General features: G+C 47.3%; 1 protein-coding gene and 1 non-coding gene across 4 annotated transcripts in view; both read left to right on the top strand.

Moving 5' to 3' along the window:
- flvcr2a (FLVCR choline and putative heme transporter 2a) overlaps positions 1-19,126 on the top strand; it is a 275,876-nt gene that overhangs the window by 92,184 nt on the left and 164,566 nt on the right. The gene's annotated exons all lie outside the window — the stretch shown is intronic.
- trnag-gcc (transfer RNA glycine (anticodon GCC)) lies at positions 12,062-12,132 on the top strand. The gene has a single exon. It is a non-coding gene; the product is annotated as a tRNA-Gly (tRNA).

Here is a 19,126-nt window from a genome sequence, read left to right as displayed (position 1 = left end):
CAACTGTGAACGTGTGTTGTGTGTTGTGTGACAGGACAATCCAAGGGGCAACTGTGATCATGTGTTGTGTGACAGGACAGACCATCGTGTGTTGTGTGACAGGACAATCCAAGGGCAACTGATCATGTGTTGTGTGACAATCCATGGGGCAAATGTGATCATGGGTTGTGTGACAATCCAAGGGGCAAATGTGAACATGGGTTGTGTGACAATCCATGGGGCAAATGTGATCATGGGTTGTGTGACAATCCAAGGGGCAAATGTGATCATGGGTTGTGTGACAATCCAAGGGGCAAATGTGAACATGGGTTGTGTGACAATCCTTGGGGCAAATGTGATCATGGGTTGTGTGACAATCCAAGGGGCAAATGTGATCATGGGTTGTGTGACAATCCATGGGTCAAATGTGATCATGGGTTGTGTGACAGGACAGACCATCGTGTGTTGTGTGATAGGACAATCCAAGGGGCAACTGTGATCGTGTGTTGTGTGACCGGACAATCCAAGGGGCAACTGTGATCGAGTGTTGTGTGACAGGACAGACCAACGGGCAACTGTGATCATGGGTTGTGTCACAATCCATGGGGCAAATGTGATCATGTGTTGTGTGATAGGACAATACAAGGGGCAACTGTGATCATGTGTTGTGTGACAGGACAATCCAAGGGGCAACTGTGATCGTGTGTTGTGTGACAGGACAGACCATCGTGTGTTGTGTAATAGGACAATCCAAGGGGCAACTGTGATCGTGTGTTGTGTGACAGGACAATCCAAGGGGCAACTGTGATCGTGTGTTGTGTGATAGGACAATCCAAGGGGCAACTGATCATGTGTTGTGTGACAATCCATGGGGCAAATGTGATCATGTGTTGTGTGATAGGACAATCCAAGGGGCAACTGTGATCGTGTGTTGTGTGACGGGACAATCCAAGGGGCAACTGTGATCATGGGTTGTGTGACAATCCATGGGGCAAATATGATCATGGGTTGTGTGACAATCCATGGGGCAAATGTGAACATGGGTTGTGTGACGGGACAATCCAAGGGGCAAATGTGATCATGGGTTGTGTGACAATCCATGGGGCAAATATGAACATGGGTTGTGTGACAATCCAAGGGGCAAATGTGATCATGGGTTGTGTGACAATCCAAGGGGCAAATGTGATCATGGGTTGTGTGACAATCCATGGGGCAAATGTGAACATGGGTTGTGTGACAATCCAAGGGGCAAATGTGATCATGGGTTGTGTGACAATCCATGGGGCAAATGTGATCATGGGTTGTGTGACAATCCAAGGGGCAAATGTGAACATGGGTTGTGTGACAATCCATGGGGCAAATGTGATCATGGGTTGTGTGACAATCCAAGGGGCAAATGTGATCATGGGTTGTGTGACAATCCATGGGGCAAATGTGATCATGGGTTGTGTGACAGGACAGACCATCGTGTGTTGTGTGATAGGACAATCTAAGGGGCAACTGTGATCGTGTGTTGTGTGACAGGACAGACCATCGTGTGTTGTGTGATAGGACAATCCAAGGGGCAACTGTGATCATGGGTTGTGTCACAATCCATGGGGCAAATATGATCATGTGTTGTGTGATAGGACAATCCAAGGGGCAACTGTGATCGTGTGTTGTGTGACAGGACAGACCGTCGTGTGTTGTGTGATAGGACAATCCAAGGGGCAACTGTGATCGTGTGTTGTGTGACAGGACAATTCAAGGGGCAACTGTGATCGTGTGTTGTGTGACAGGACAGACCATCGTGTGTTGTGTGATAGGACAATCCAAGGGGCAACTGTGATCGTGTGTTGTGTGACAGGACAATCCAAGGGGCAACTGTGATCGTGTGTTGTGTGATAGGACAATCCAAGGGGCAACTGATCATGTGTTGTGTGACAATCCATGGGGCAAATGTGATCATGTGTTGTGTGATAGGACAATCCAAGGGGCAACTGATCGTGTGTTGTGTGACAGGACAATCCAAGGAGCAACTGTGATCATGGGTTGTGTGACAATCCATGGGGCAAATGTGAACATGGGTTGTGTGACAATCCAAGGGGCAAATGTGATCATGGGTTGTGTGACAATCCAAGGGGCAAATGTGATCATGGGTTGTGTGACAATCCATGGGGCAAATGTGAACATGGGTTGTGTGACAATCCAAGGGGCAAATGTGATCATGGGCTGTGTGACAATGCAAGGGGCAAATGTGATCATGGGTTGTGTGACAATCCATGGGGCAAATGTGAACATGGGTTGTGTGACAATCCAAGGGGCAAATGTGATCATGGGCTGTGTGACAATGCAAGGGGCAAATGTGATCATGGGTTGTGTGACAATCCATGGGGCAAATGTGACCATGGGTTGTGTGACAATCCATGGGGCAAATGTGAACATGGGTTGTGTGACAATCCATGGGGCAAATGTGAACATGGGTTGTGTGACAATCCATGGGGCAAATGTGATCATGGGTTGTGTGACAATCCAAAGGGCAAATGTGATCATGGGTTGTGTGACAATCCATGGGGCAAATGTGATCATGGGTTGTGTGACAATCCAAAGGGCAAATGTGATCATGGGTTGTGTGACAATCCATGAGGCAAATGTGATTGTGTGTATTGAAGTTTCCAAAAGCAAGTCTAACAACAAATTGAGAACATTTGGGAGGGAAAACACAATCCACATTCATCATCATCATCATCATCATCATAGGCAATCCCTCAAAATGAGGAAGACTTGCTTCCACTCTCAAAGTGAGTTCTCAGGTGACTGAACAGTCCAATACGGCAATTACAGTCTCTTTCACAGGTGGGACAGATAGTCGTTGAGGGAAGGGGAGGGTGGGACTGGTTTGCCGCACGCTCCATCCGCTGCCTGCGCTTGTTTTCTGCATGCTCTCGGCGAGGTTTTGAGAGTGTCCTTGAAACGTTTCGCCTGCCCACCTGGGGATCGCTTGCCGTGTAGGAGTTCCGAGTAGAATGTTTGCTTTGGGCGTCTCGTGTCTGGCATGTGGACGATGTGGCCTGCCCAGCGGAGCTAGTCAAGTGTGGTCAGTGCTTCGATGCTGGGGATGTGGGCCTGATTGAAAACACTGATGTTGGTGCATCTATCCTCCCAGGGGATTTGCAGGATCTTAGAGAGACACATTGGGGTCAAGTTTCGGGCTGCACCGAGAACGGCGCAGCCCCGCGAGCCACGCCTGATTACCACGCCGAAAACTTACCTCGGTATTCTCCAATCCCTCAGGTCAATCCAGGCCCTTGGCGCGGCGCAGCATAAGCTGTGGGGGGCGGAGCCAGGTCCCTGCGCTGAAAACAGTGCCGGGGCTTCTGCACATGCGCGCTACAGTACGCGTGCATGTGCAGTCGCTCCAGGCGCCTGAAACTGTGGGAGGGGCCTAAAGCACGCCGCCCCTAGCCCTGGCCGAATGGGCTCACTGGGGCGGCGAAGATCAGACTACACCTCCCTCCTCCAGCTCCTGCTCTGGCTGTGGGCTCCAGCTTCCTCCCCTGTTCAGCTGACGCTCCCTCTGGCTCCGCTCCCCGCCCCCGCTGCCCGTTCCCCCCAGCTCCGGCTCCCCCGCCCCCACCCACCCCCTTCAAGTCCGGTCTGCTCCCTCTTCCTTTGGTGGGGCCCGCCTGCCTGAAGTCTTTGGCCCGGCTTCTTCACGTCGGCCGGGCCCATGCAGCCTCCTCCCTCTCCTCTCCCCCTCCCTCTCCTCTCTCTCTCCCGCTCCCTCTCCTCCCTTCCCTCCCTCTCCTCTCCCTTCCCTCCGTCCCTCCCCTCTCCTCTCTCCCTACCCCCTTCCCCTCTCCTCTCTCCCTCCATCTCCCCCTCCTCCTCCCTCCCTCTCCTCTGCCCCCCCCCCTCCCTCCCTCTCTTCTCCCTCCCCCCCCCCCCCCCCTCCCGCTGTCAGAAATACATAGACACTGACAGAGAGAGAGACATTGACAGAGACAGACAGAGAGAGACACACTGGGGGGGCCCTGTCCCAGTACACTGTTGGAGGGCTCCCGGTGCTGCAGTTGGTGAGGAGAAACTTAATTTTATATTATTTTAAAATTTTTATTTTTTATTAATTTTTTTTGATTGATTTATTGGTTGATTTATTTATCATTTATTACTGACGATGGCTCTTTAATTGTACAAGTGATGTGTTTCATGTTTGTAAGCTTCCCCCCCCCCCCCCCCCCCCATTCTCTACGCCTGATTTTCTAAGTGTAGGCAAGGTTTTTCTTAGTGTACAAAAATCTACACTTTCTCCATTCTAAGTTAGTTTGGAGTAAGTTTTCACTGCCTAAATGTTCAAAACAGGCGTAAGTGGCTGGACACGCCCCCTTTTGGAAAAAAAATCTGTTCCAAAATGAAACTGTTCTAACTGACTAGAACTGAAGCAAACTAAATGCCGAGAATTGCAATTTCTAAGATACTCCATTCTAAACCAGTTGCTCCAAAAAAACAGGAGCAACTCAGGCCGAAACTTGAGCCCATATTGTGCAGGAGTGAAGGTGCAGTTTCTGGTTGAGCATTGAGTCTGCAGGAAGACTAACTGATAGCCGGGACACTCAGGCTGGCCCATCACTCTATAGAGAGACCTGGGATAGTCATAACAACATAAGAATTAGGAGCAGGAGTTGGCTATTCAGCCCCTCGAGCCTGCTCCGCCATTCAATGAGATCATGGCTGATCTTCTACTTTAGTTCCACTTTCCTGCACTATCCCCATATCCCTTGATTCCCTTAATATTCAAAAATCTATCGATCTCTGTCTTGAATATACTCAACGACTGAGCCTCCACATCCCTCTGGGGCAGAGAATTCCAAAGATTCTCTGACTGAAGAGGTTTCTCTTCATCTCAGTCCTAAATGGCCGAGCGTTTATCTTGAGACTGTGAGCCCTGGTTCAAGACTCCCTAGCCCGGGGGAAACATCCTCCCTCAATCTTCTAAACTCCAGAGAATATAGCCCTAGCCTGCTCAATCTCTCCTCATAGGACAATCCCTCCATCCCAGGAATCAGTCTGGTGAACCTGCGTTGCACTCCCTCTATGGCAAGTATATCCTTCCTTGAGTAAGGAGACCAAAACTGTGCACAATACTCCCGGTGTGGTCTCACCAGGGCCCTGTATAATTGCAGTAAGACGTCTTTACTCTTGTACTCAAATCCTCCTGTAATAAAGGCCAACATACCATTTGCTTTCTTAATTACTTGCTGTACCTGCCTGTTAACTTTCAGTGATTGGTGTACAAGGACACCCAGGTCCCTCTGAACACCAACATTTCCCAATCTCTCACCATTTAAAAATACTCAGCTTTTCTATTTTTCCTACCAAAGTGGATAACTTCACATTTCTCCACAGCCAGTTGTCGTGGTACATGTAGGTACCAACGATATAGGTAAGAAGTGGGACGAGGTCCTACAAGCTGAATTTAGAGAGCTAGGAGTTAAATTAAAAAGTAGAACCTCAAAGGTAGTAATCTCTGGATTGCTACCAGTGCCACGTGCTAATCAGAGTAGAGGGAGCAGGATAGTTAGAATAAATTTGTGGCTTGAGCAGTGGTGCAAGAGGGAGGGATTTAAATTCCTGGGACATTGGAACAAGTTCTGGGGGAAGTGGGACCTGTACAAAAGGGACGGTTTGCACTTGGGCAGGACTGGAACTGATATCCTGGGGGTAACATTTGCTAATGCAGTTCGGGAGTGTTTAAACTAATATGGCAGGGGGATGGAAACCTATGCAGTAAGACAGGGCGAAGTAATATGGAGTCAGAAACAGATGGTAGAAAGGTAAAAAGCAATAGTGGAAGGCCGAGTAAACAAAGGCAAGAAACAAAAAGGGCCACACTACATCATAATTCTAAAAGGACAAAGGGTGTTAAAAAAACAAGCCTGAAGACTTTGTGTCTTAATGCAAGGAGTATCCGTAATAAGGTGGATGAATTAACTGTGCAAGTAGATGTTAACAGATATGATGTGATTGGGATTATGGAGACGTGGCTCCAGGATGATCAGGGCTGGGAACTCAACATCCAAGGGTATTCAACATTCAGGAAGGATAGAATAAAAGGAAAAGGAGGTGGGGTAGCATTGCTGGTTAAAGAGGAGATTAATGCAATAGTTAGGAAGGACATTAGCTTGGATGATGTGGAATCTATATGGGCAGAGCTGCAGAATACCAAAGGGCAAAAAACGTTAGTGGGAGTTGTGTACAGACCTCCAAACATAAGTACTCTGGGATGGTTACTGCAGAAGATAAAGGTACGCGGAGTCAGAGGAAATGTATTAGCATGGATAGAGAATTGGCTGGCGAACAGAAAGCAGAGAATCGGGATAAATGGGTCCTTTTCGGGTTGGAAATCGGTGGTTAGTGGTGTGCCACAGGGATCGGTGCTGGGACCACAACTGTTTACAATATACATAGATGACCTGGAAGAGGGAACATAAGAACATAAGAATTAGGAACAGGAGTAGGCCATCTAGCCCCTCGAGCCTGCTCCGCCATTCAATAAGATCATGGCTGACAGAGTGTAGTGCAACAAAATTTGCAGATGACACAAAGATTAGTGGGAAAGCGGGTTGTGTAGAGGACACAGAGAGGCTGCAAAGAGATTTCGATAGGTTCAGCGAATGGGCTAAGGTTTGGCAGATGGAATACAATGTCGGAAAGTGTGAGGTCATCCACCTTGGGGAAAAAAAACAGTAAAAGGGAATATTATTTGAATGGGGAGACATTACAACATGCTGCGGTGCAGAGGGACCTGGGGGTCCTTGTGCATGAATCCCAAAAAGTTAATTTGCAGGTGCAGCAGGTAATCAGGAAGGCGAATGGAATGTTGGCCTTCATTGCGAGAGGGATGGAGTACAAAAGCAGGGAGGTCCTGCTGCAACTGTATAGGGTATTGGTAAGGCCGCACCTGGAGTACTGCGTGCAGTTTTGGTCACCTTACTTAAGGAAGGATATACTGGCTTTGGAGGGGGTACAGAGACGATTCACTTGGCTGATTCCGGAGATGAGGGGGTTACCTTATGATGATAGATTGAGTAGACTGGGTCTTTACTTGTTGGAGTTCAGAAGGATGAGGGGTGATCTTATAGAAACATTTAAAATCATGAAAGGGATAGACAAGATAGAGGCAGAAAGGTTATTTCCACTGGTAGGGGAGACTAGAACTCGGGGGTATAACCTCAAAATACGGGGGAGCCAATTTAAAACTGAGTTGAGAAGGTATTTCTTCTCCCAGACGGTTGTGAATCTGGAATTCTCTGCCCAAGGAAGCAGTTGAGGCTAGCTCATTGAATGTATTCAAATCACAGATCGATAGATTTTTAACCAATAAGGGAATTAAGGGTTACGGGGAGAGGGTGGGTAAGTGGAGCTGAGTCCACGACCAGATCAGCCATGATCTTATTGAATGGCGGAGCAGGCTCGAGGGGCTAGATGGCCTACTCCTGTTCCTAATTCTTATGTTCTTATGCAGTCCATCAGACCCTGGGGATGTTGGGGAGGGCATCAAACAGGAAATTAGGGGTGCGTGTAATAAAGGTGCAGCAGTTATAATGGGTGACTTTAATATGCACATAGATTGGGCTAACCAAACTGGAAGTAATACGGTGAAGGAGGATTTCCTGGAGTGCATAAGGGATGGTTTTCTAGACCAATATGTCGAGGAACCAACTAGGGGGGAGGCCATCTTAGACTGGGTGTTGTGTAATGAGAGAGGATTAATTAGCGATCTCGTTGTGCGAGGTCCCTTGGGGAAGAGTGACCATAATATGGTGGAATTCTACATTTGGATGGAGCATGAAACAGTTAATTAAGAGACCATGGTCCAGAACTTAAAGAAGGGTAACTTTGAAGGTATGAGGCGTGAATTGGCTAGGATAGATTGGCGAATGATACTGAAGGGGTTGACAGCGGATGGGCAATGGCAGACATTTAGAGACCGCATGGATGAACGACAACAATTGTACATCCCTGTCTGGCGTAAAAATAAAAAAGGGAAGGTGGCTCAACCGTGGCTATCTATGGAAATCAGGGATAGTATTAAAGCCAAGGAAGTGGCATACAAATTGGCCAGAAATAGCAGCGAACCCGGGGACTGGGAGAAATTTAGAACTCAGCAGAGGAGGACAAAGGGTTTGATTAGGGCAGGGAAAATGGAGTACGCGAGGAAGCTTGCAGGGAACATTAAGACGGACTGCAAAAGCTTCTATAGATATGTAAAGAGAAAAAGGTTAGTAAAGACAAACGTAGGTCCCCTGCAGTTGGAATCAGGGGAAGTCATAACGGGAAACAAAGAAATGGCAGACCAATTGAACAAGTACTTTGGTTCGGTATTCACTAAGGAGGACACAAACAACCTTCCGGATATAAAAGGGATCAGAGGGACTAGTAAGAAAGAGGAACTGAGGGAAATCCTTATTAGTCGGGAAATTCTCTTGGGGAAATTGATGGGATTGAAGGCCGATAAATCTCCAGGGCCTGATGGACTGCATCCCAGAGTACTTAAGGAGGTGGCCTTGGAAATAGCGGATGCATTGACAGTCATTTTCCAACATTCCATAGACTCTGGATCAGTTCCTATCGAGTGGAGGGTAACCAATGTAACCCCACTTTTTAAAAAGGAGGGAGAGAGAAAACAGGGAATTATAGACCGGTCAGCCTGACATCGGTAGTGGGTAAAATGATGGAATCAATTATTAAGGATATCATAGCAGCGCATTTGGAAAGAGGTGACACGATAGGTCCAAGTCAGCATGGATTTGTGAAAGGGAAATCATGCTTGACAAATCTTCTTGAATTTTTTGAGGATGTTTCCAGTAGAGTGGACAAGGGAGAACCAGTTGATGTGGTGTATTTGAACTTTCAGAAGGCTTTCGATAAGGTCCCACACAAGAGATTAATGTGCAAAGTTAAAGCACATGGGATGGGGGTAGTGTGCTGACGTGGATTGAGAACTGGTTGGCAGACAGGAAACAAAGAGTAGGAGTAAATGGGTACTTTTCAGAATGGCAGGCAGTGACTAGTGGGGTACCGCAAGGTTCTGTGCTGGGGACCCAACTGTTTACACTGTACATTAAAGATTTAGACAAGGGGATTAAATTTAGTATCTCTAAATTTGCGGATGACACTAAGTTGGGTGGCAGTGTGAGCTGCGAGGAGGATGCTGTGAGGCTGCAGAGTGACTTGGATAGGTTAGGTGAGTGGGCAAATGCATGGCAGATGAAGTATCATGTGGATAAATGTGAGGTTATCCACTTTGGTGGTAAAAACAGAGAGACAGACTATTATCTGAATGGTGACAGATTAGGAAAAGGGGAGGTGCAACGAGACCTGGGTGTCATGGTGCATCAGTCATTGAAGGTTGGCATGTAGGTACAGCAGGCGGTTAAGAAAGAAAATGGCATGTTGGCCTTCATAGCGAGGGAATTTGAGTACAGGGGCAGGGAGGTGTTACTCCAGTTGTACAGGGCCTTGGTGAGGCCACACCTGGAGTATTGTGTACAGTTTTGGTCTCCTAACTTGAGGAAGGACATTCTTGCTATTGAGGGAGTACAGTGAAGGTTCACCAGACTAATTCCCGGGATGGTGGGACTGACCTATCAAGAAAGACTGGATCAACTGGGCTTGTATTCACTGGAGTTCAGAAGAATGAGAGGGGACCTCATAGAACCTATTTTCTATGTTTCTATTATATTTCATTTGCCACGTTCTTGTCCACTCACTTAGCCTACCCTTGAAGCCTCTTTGCATCCTCTTCATAACTTACATTCCCCCTAGCTTTGTATCATAAGAAAACCTGGATATATTATATTTGGTCCGCTCATCCAAATGATTGATATAGGTTGTGAATAGCTGGAGCCCAAGCACTGATTATAAAATCATAGAAATTTACAGCACAGAAGGAGGCCATTTTGGCCCATGTCCGTGCCGGCCAACAAAAGTCCATCCAACCTAATCCCACTTTCAAGCTCTTGGTCTGCAGCCCTGTAGGTTACGACACTTCAGATGCACACCCCAGTACTTTTTAAACATGGTAAGGACTTCTGTCTCTACCATGCTTTCAGGCAGTATATTCCAGACCCCCACCACCCTCTGGATGAAGAAATTTCTCCTCAAATCCCCTCTAAACCTTCTACCAATTACTTTAAATCGATGCCCCCTGGTTATTGATTCCTCTGCTAAGGGAAACAGGCCCTTACTATCCACTATATCTAGGCCCCTCATAATTTTATACACCTCAATAAGGTCTCACCTCAGCCTCTCTGTTCTAAAGAAAACAGCCCCAGCCTATCCAATCTTTCCTCATAGCTGAAATTTTCCAGTCCAGGCAACATCCTGGTAAATCTCCTTTGCTAAAATTCATATACATTACATCAAATGCACTACCCTCATTGACCCTCTGAGTTACCTCCTCAAAAAATCAAGTTAGTCAGACACACGACCTTCCCTTAACAAATCCGTGCTGATTGTCCTTGATTAATCCGTGTCTTTCTAAATGAAGATTTATCCTGTCCTTCAGAATTTTTTCCAATAATTTTCCCACCACCGAGGTCAGGCTGACAGGACTGTAATTACTCGGTCTATCTCTTTCTCCCTTTTAAACAAAGCAGTCCTCCGGCACCACACCTATAGCCAGAGAGGATTGGATAATGATGGTCATAGTCTCTGTTATTTCTTTTTTTGCTTCTCGTAATAGCCTGGGATACATTTCATCCGAGCCTGGGGATATATCCAATTTCAAAAACACTAAACCCCTAATATCTCCTCTCTCTCTCTCTCTGTTTATTTCATCTAATATTTCACACTCCTCCTCTCTCATTGCAATGTCTGCATCACCCCTCTCCTTTGTGAAAACAGACACAAAATATTCACTAAGAACCATGCCCACGTCTTTCGCCTCCACACAGATTACCTTTATGGTCTCTAATAATACTCTTTCTTTAGTTATCCTCTTGCTCTTAATGTATTTGTAAGATATCTTTGGATTTTCCTTGATTTTACTTGCCAAAGTTTTTTCATGCTCTCTCTTTGCTTTCCTAGTTTCCTTTTTAATTATACCCCTGAACTTTCTATAGCACTCCAGAGTTTCTGCAGTATTTAGCCATCGGTATGTTATAAACCTCCCTTTTTTTCTTTATCCTCCCCTGTATGTCCCTTGACATGCAGGGGGGTCTAAATTTGTTAGTCCCTCCTTTTTCTTGTAAGGGAACATACTTGCTCTGTACCCTCAGAATCTCCTTCCTTGAATGCCTCCCACTGCTCTGACACTGATTTATCTTCAAGGTGCTGTTTCTAGTCCTCTTTGGCTAAATCATCCCTCATGTTAGCAAAATTGGCTTTTCCCCAATTATAAGAACATAAGAATTAGGAACAGGAGTAGGTCATCTAGCCCCTCAAGCCTGCTCCGCCATTCAATAAGATCATGGCTGATCTGGTCGTGGACTCAGCTCCACTTACCCGCCCGCTCCCCGTAACCCTTAATTCCCTTATTGGTTAAAAATCTAGCTATCTTTGACTTGAAAACATTCAATGAGCTAGCCTCAACTGCTTCCTTGGGCAGAGAATTCCACAGATTCACAACCCTCTGGGAGAAGAAATTCCTTCTCAACTCAGTTTTAAATTGGCTCCTCCATATTTTGAGGCTGTGCCCCCTAGTTCTAGTCTCCCCGACCAGTGGAAACAACCTCTCTGCCTCTATCTTGTCTATCCCTTCCATGATTTTAAATGTTTCTATAAGATCACCCCTCATCCTTCTGAACTCCAACGAGTAAAGACCCAGTCTACTCAATCTATCATCATAAGGTAACCCCCTCATTTCTGTAATCAGCCTAGTGAATCGTCTCTGTACCCCTTCCAAAGCTAGTATATCCTTCCTTAAGTAAGGTGACCAAAACTGCACGCAGTACTCCAGGTGCGGCCTTACCAACACCTTATACAGTTGCAGAAGGACCTCCCTGCTTTTGTACTCCATCCCTCTCGCAATGAAGGCCAACATTCCATTTGCTTTCCTGATTACATGCTGCACCTGCAAACTAACTTTTTGGGATTATGAGCATTGGTGGTTCAGCGGTAGAATGCTCGCCTGCCACTCGGGAGACCTGGGTTCGATTCCCGGTCAATGCAGTTTTTCCAAAAAGAGTTTCATGCACAAGGAAGCAGTGCCGTGCAACAAATTTTTAAGCCGGTTCACGGACTCCCAGGCCGCCTGCAATTTCTGCGGTCTGGAGGAGTCCGTGTTCCATATTTTTAGTGAGTGCACAAGGTTGCAGCCCCTGTTCCATTATTTGAAGGGGCTGCTCCTGAAATTCTGGCTGCACTTCAGTCCCACTCTCCTGATCTTTGGGCACCCTGTGCGGAGGGGAGCGGGTAGGTCCGAAGGCCTCCTCGTAGGACTGTTCCTGGGCACGGCCAAGGGTGCCATCAGCCAGTCCAGGCAGCGGGCGGTCGAGGGGGTCGTTCAACCTGACTGCCTGCCTCTCTTCCGCTCTTACATCCGGTCCAGGGTGTCCTTGGAGATGGAGCACGCGGTGTCCACCGGTACGCTCGCGGCCTTCCGCGAGAGGTGGGCACCGGAAGGACTGGAGTGCATCGTCACGCCCGGCAACCAAATTTTAATTTGATTTTACGTTTTAAAGTTTAATTTGTTTTAATTGCCGGTGCTTTTAGTGTCCCCCTCCCCTTTTATAGGGGGCACTGGAAAAAGGAAAATTTGATTTTAGTGCCCCAAAAAAAAACCCCAAAAAAGGAAAAAAAAAAGAGGGCCTTGTAAATGTCTGGTGTGTCATCCAGGGCGGGTGGCACCGATTAATGTTTTTGTTTTACAGGTAAACTCCAAAAAAAGAGTTTCATGCACAAGGACCCCCAGGTCCCTCTGCACCACAGCATGTTGTAATTTCTCCCCATTCAAATAATATTCCCTTTTACTGTTTTTTTTCTCAAGGTGGATGACCTCACACTTTCCGACATTGTATTCCATCTGCCAAACCTTAGCCCATTCGCTTAACCTATCCAAATCTCCTTACATCCTCTCTGAGTCCTCTACACAACCCGCTTTCCCACTAATCTTTGTGTCATCTGCAAATTTTGTTGCACTACACTCTGTCCCCTCTTCTAGGTCATCTATGTATATTGTAAACAGTTGTGGTCCCAGTACTGATCCCTGTGGCACACCACTAACCACCGATTTCCAACCGGAAAAGGACCCATTTATCCCGACTCTGCTTTCTGTTCGCCAGCCAATTCTCTATCCATGCTAATACATTTCCTCCGACGCCGCGTACCTTTATCTTCTGCAGTAAGCTTTTGTGTGGCACCTTATCGAATGCCTTTTGGAAATCTAAATACACCACATCCATCGGTACACCTCTATCCACCATGCTCATTATATCCTCAAAGAATTCCAGTAAATTAGTTAAACATGATTTCCCCTTCATGAATCCATGTTGCGTCTGCTTGATTGCACTATTCTTATCTAGATGTCCCACTATTTCTTCCTTAATGATAGTTTCAAGCATTTTCCCCATTACAGATGTTAAACTAACCGGCCTATAGTTACCTGCCTTTTGTCTGCCCCCTTTTTTAAACAGAGGCGTTACATTAGCTGCTTTCCAATCCGCTGGTACCTCCCCAGAGTCCAGAGAATTTTGGTAGATTATAACGAATGCATCTGCTATAACTTCCGCCAGCTCTTTTAATACCCTGGGATGCATTTCATCAGGACCAGGGGACTTGTCTACCTTCAGTCCCATTAGCCTGTCCAGCACTACCCCCCTAGTGATAGTGATTTTCTCAAGGTCCTCCGTTCCCACATTCCTGTGGCCTGCAAATTTTGGCATGGTTTTTGTGTCTTCCACTGTGAAGACAGAAGCAAAATAATTGTTTAAGGTCTCTGCCATTTCCATATTTCCCATTATTAAATGCCCCTTTTCATCTTCTAAGGGACCAACATTTACTTTAGTCACTCTTTTCCGTTTTATATATCTGTAAAAGTTTTTACTATCTGTTTTTATGTTTTGCGCAAGTTTACCTTCGTAATCTATCTTCCCTTTCTTTATTGCTTTTTTAGTCATTCTTTGCTGTTGCTTAAAATTTTCCCAATCCTCTAGTTTCCCACTAACCTTGGCCATCTTATACGCATTGGTCTTTGATTTGATACTTTCCTTTATTTCCTTGGTTATCCACGGCTGGTTACCCCTTCTCTTGCCGCCCTTCTTTTTCACTGGAATATATTTTTGCGCACTATGAAAGAGCTCCTTAAAAGTCCTCCACTGTTCCTCAATTGTGCCACCGTTTAGTCTGTGTTTCCAGTCTACTTTAGCCAACTCTGCCCTCATCCCACTGTAGTCCCCTTTGTTTAAGCATAGTACGCTCGTTACTGACACAACTTCCTCATCCTCAATCTGTATTACAAATTCAACCATATTGTGATTTGATTTGACCAATCGATATGTAGGTTAAAATCCCCCATGACTACTGCCATTCCTTTTTCACATGCCTCCATTATTCCCTTGATTATTGCCCGCCCCACCGTGGGGACCTATAAACTACGCTGACCAGTGACTTTTTCCCCTTACTATCTCTAATCTCCACCCACAATGATTCAACATTTTGTTTATTGGAGCCAATATCATCCCTCACAACTGCCCTGATATCATCTTTTATTAACAGAGCTACCCCACCTCCTTTCCCTTCTTGCTTATCTTTCTGAATCGTCAGATACCCCTGTATGTTTAATTCCCAGTCTTGGCCACCCTGCAACCATGTTTCTGTAATGGCCACCAAATCATACCCATTTGTAATGATTTGTGCCGTCAACTCATTTACTTTATTTCGAATGCTGCGTGCATTTAGGTAGAGTGTTTTCATCCTAGTTTTTAAACCATGATTTTTAGTTTTGACCCCTCCTGCAGCCCTTTTATATTCAGTGGCCCTTTTTGTTTCTTGCCTTTGGTTTCTCTGCCCTCCACTTTTACTCATCTCTTTTCTGTCTTTTGTTTTTGTCTCCTTTTTGTTTCCCTCTGTCTCCCTGTATTGGTTCCCATCCCCCTGCCATATTAGTTTAACTCCTGCCCAACAGCACTAGCAAACACTCCCCCCTAGGACATTGGTTCCGGTCCTGCCCAAGCGCAGACCGTCCGGTTTGTACTGGTCCCACCTCCCCCAGAACCGGTTCCAATGCCCCACGAATTTGAATCCCTCCCTGCTGCACCACTGCTCAAGCCACGTATTCATCTGTGCTATCCTGCGATTTCTACTCTGACTAACACGTGGCACTGGTAGCAATCCCGAAATTAATACTTTTGAGGTCCTACTTTTTAATTTAGCTCCTAGCTCCTTAAATTCATCTCGTAGGACCTCATCCCTTTTTTTTACCTATGTCGTTGGTACCAATGTGCACCGCGACAACTGGCTGTTCTCCCTCCCTTTTTAGAATGTCCTGCACTCGCTCGGAGACATCCTTGACCCTTGCACCAGGGAGGCAACATACCATCCTGGAGTCTCGGTTGCGGCCGCAGAAACGCCTATCTATTCCCCTTATGATTGAATCCCCTATCACTATCGCTCTCCCACTCTTTTTCCTGCCCTCCTGTGCAACAGAGCCAGCCACGGTGCCATGAACTTGGCTGCTGCAGCCCTCCCCTGATGAGTCATCTCCCTCAACAGCACTCAAAACAGTATATCTGTTTTGCAGGGGGATGACCAGATGGGACCCCTGCACTACCTTCTTTGTACTACTCTTCCTGCTGGTCTTCCATTCCCTAGCTGGCTGTGGATCCTTCTCAGGCGGTAAGACCAACTCACTACACGTGCCACTTATGTCATTCTCAGCATCATAGATGCTCCAGAGTGAGTCCACCCTCAGCTCCAATTCCGCAACACGGTCCGTCAGGAGCTGGAGGCGGATACACTTCTCACACACGTCGTCAGGGACACCGGAAGTGTCCCTGAGTTCCCACATGGTACAGGAGGAGCATAACACGTGACCGAGCTCTCCTGCCATGCCTTAACCCTTAGATACCCTTAAATTGGTAACAACAATGTTACAGTTTACTTACTGATATAAAAATAAAAAGAAAAGCTACTCACCAATCACCAGCCAATCACTTACCCCATTGGCTGTGACGTCACCTTTTGATTCCTTTCTACTTCTTTTTTGCTTTCTCTCCCGCTGTAGCTGCACCGTTACGCCTTTTATAGGCCGCTCCGACACTGCTCCCGCCTCTCGCCAACTGCTGCTGCCTGTGGAACACCTGCTGGGCCTTTTATAGGCCGCTCCGACACTGCTCCTGTCTCTCGCCGACTGCCGCTGCCTGTGGAACACCTGCTGGGCCTTTTATAGGCCGCTCCGACACTGCTCCCGCCTCTCGCCAACTGCTGCTGCCTGTGGAACACCTGCTGGGCCTTTTATAGGCCGCTCCGACGCTGCTCCCGCCTCTCACCACCTACCGCTTTTGAGAACTTTTATTCCTGGTCTATCCTTGTCCTTTTCCATAACTACCCTAAATCGCACTGAATCATGATCATTAGCTTCAACATGCTCTCCCACTGATACCCCTTCCACCTGCCCGTCTTTATTCCCTTAAACTAAGGCCAGAATCGACCCTCCCGTGTTGGGCTTGCTACATACTGGCTAAAAAAGTTCTCCTGAATGCATTTTAGAAATTCCGTACCCTCTATACCTGCCACACTAATTTTAGGATAGTTGAAATCCCCGAATATTACTGCCCTTTAGTTTTTGCACTTCTCAGAAATTTTCCCACATATTTGCTCTTCTATCTCCCTCTGACTGTTTGGGGGTGTATAGTACACTCCCAGCAGTGTGATCACCCCTTTTTTGTTCTTTAATTCAACCCATATGGCCTCGTTTGATGATCCCTCTAACATATCATCCCTACTCACAACTGTAATTGTTTCTTTAATCAGTACTGCGAGCCCCATCTCCTCTCTTTTTTTTTTAACCCCCCTCTCTATCCCATCTGAAAACCCTGTAACCAGCAATGTTGAGCTGCCATACCTGCCTCTCTTTCAGCCATGTCTCTGTAATAGCTATAATATCACACTCCCAAGTGTCCACCTGTGATCTCAGCTCATCCGCCTTATTCCCTATACTCCTTGCATTGAAGTATATGCCATTTAGTATTGCCAAACTTCCTTGTTGTCTCTTTTCTAATCCTTGTTTCCTCTGTCTTCCAAATTAACTTCTTACTTTTAACTTTCCTCTCCCTACTGAATTTATTTCCTGGTTACCCTGCCAAGCTAGCTGAAACCCTCCCCAACCGCACTAGCAACCCCCCCCCCCGCCCCGCCCCGCCCCGCGCGAGGATATTGGTCCTGGCTCTGTTGAGGTGCCCCACTAGTTACATCCTGCCTACCCTAGTCTATTGTGTTCCTAACACAGATGAGACTGCACACAGAGAGGTTAAAGTAACAGTGACCTCAGTCTTTAATAAGACACTCCAGAGTCAGGACAGGCCTTGGGGGCCGGCTTATATACAGTGCTCCCAAGGGATGCTGGGGTCCCTTGGGACTTCAGGGGATGAGCTCCCTGGTGGCGGAACATGGGAGTGCATGCTTTACAGATACACAACATCACTGCCCCGCCTCCCCCCGCCCCCCCCAAAGTCAAAGTGAAAACTACTTACAAGGTGAGGCAGTCGGGAGCCTTTCTTTCCCTGGTGGACCGCCTCGGTACAAATGTCTGTTCTGGTGTGTTGGCTGTGCCCTCGCTGGGCTGGCATGTTGTTGGCCCTGCAGGGCTGCTGGGTGAGCCTGGCTTTGCTGGGCTGTTGGGCATGATGGGTTCGATTTCCTGGTCTGGCGTGGTGTCGTTGATCCTTTGGGTGTGTGTTATGGGCTCGAAAAAGGTGGTGGTCTGCTGTGGGTTGTTCAGGGCAGTCTGTGAACCGCAGCCTCGTTTGGTCCAGGTGCTTTCTGCAAATTTGTCCATTGTCTAGTTTGATTACAAACACCCTATTCCCTTCTTTAGCTATCACCGTGCCCGCAATCCACTTGGGACCATGGCCATAGTTTAGCACATACAGAGGGTCATTCAGATCAATTTCCCGTGACACAGTGGCGTGACCATCGTTTACATTTTGTTGCTGCCGCCTGCTCTCTACCTGATCATGCAGGTTGGGGTGAACCTGCGAGAGTCTGGTTTTAAGTGTCCTTTTCATGAGTAGCTCAGCCGGGGGCATCCCTGTGAGCGAGTAGGGTCTCGTGCGGTAGCTGAGCAGTACTCGGGACAGGTGGGTTTGGAGTGAGCCTTCTGTGACTCGTTTAAGGCTCCATTTGATGGTTTGTACTGCCCGCTCTGCCTGCCCATTGGAGGCTGGTTTAAACGGGGCCGAGGTGACATGTTTGATCCCATTGCGGGTCATGAATTCTTTAAATTCGGCACTGGTGAAACATGGCCCGTTGTCACTGACCAGTATGTCAGGCAGGCCGTGGGTGGCAAACATGGCCCTCAGGCTTTCAATGGTGGCGGTGGTGGTGCTTCCCGACATTATTTCACATTCAATCCATTTTGAAAAAGCATCCACCACCACCAGGAACATTTTACCGAAAAACGGGCCCGCATAGTCGACATGGATCCTCGACCATGGTCTGGAGGGCCAGGACCACAAACTTAGTGGTGCCTCTCTGGGCGCGTTGCTCAACTGAGCACATGCTGCATTGCCGTACACAGGACTCTTAAGTCGGAGTCAATACTGGGCCACCAGACGTGGGATCTCGCTATCGCTTTCATCATTACTATACCCGGGTGTGTGTTGTGGAGATTCGAGATGAACGTCTCCCTGCCCATTTTTGGTAGCACTACGCGGTTACCCCACAACAGGCAGTCTGCCTGAATGGACAGCTCGCCCTTTTGCCGCTGGAACGGCTTGATTGGCTCTTGCATTTCAACGGGGATGCTGGCCCAGCTCCCATGCAGTGCACAGTTTTTTTACGAGGAACAGCAGAGGATCTTGGCTGGTCCAAGTCCAAATCTGGCGGGCCGTGACAGGTGATTTATCATTTTCAAACGCTTCCATGACCATCAACAAGTCTGCGGGCTGCGCCACCATCAACAAGTTTGCAGGCTGCGCCATTTCCACCCCCGTGGTGGGCAATGGTA

This window comes from Pristiophorus japonicus, unplaced genomic scaffold (assembly GCF_044704955.1).
Source record: "Pristiophorus japonicus isolate sPriJap1 unplaced genomic scaffold, sPriJap1.hap1 HAP1_SCAFFOLD_193, whole genome shotgun sequence".
NCBI classification, from domain to species: Eukaryota; Metazoa; Chordata; class Chondrichthyes; family Pristiophoridae; genus Pristiophorus; species Pristiophorus japonicus.
The sequence above is the reverse complement of the archived record's forward strand: the minus strand, read 5'-3'. Positions and strand labels throughout refer to the sequence as shown.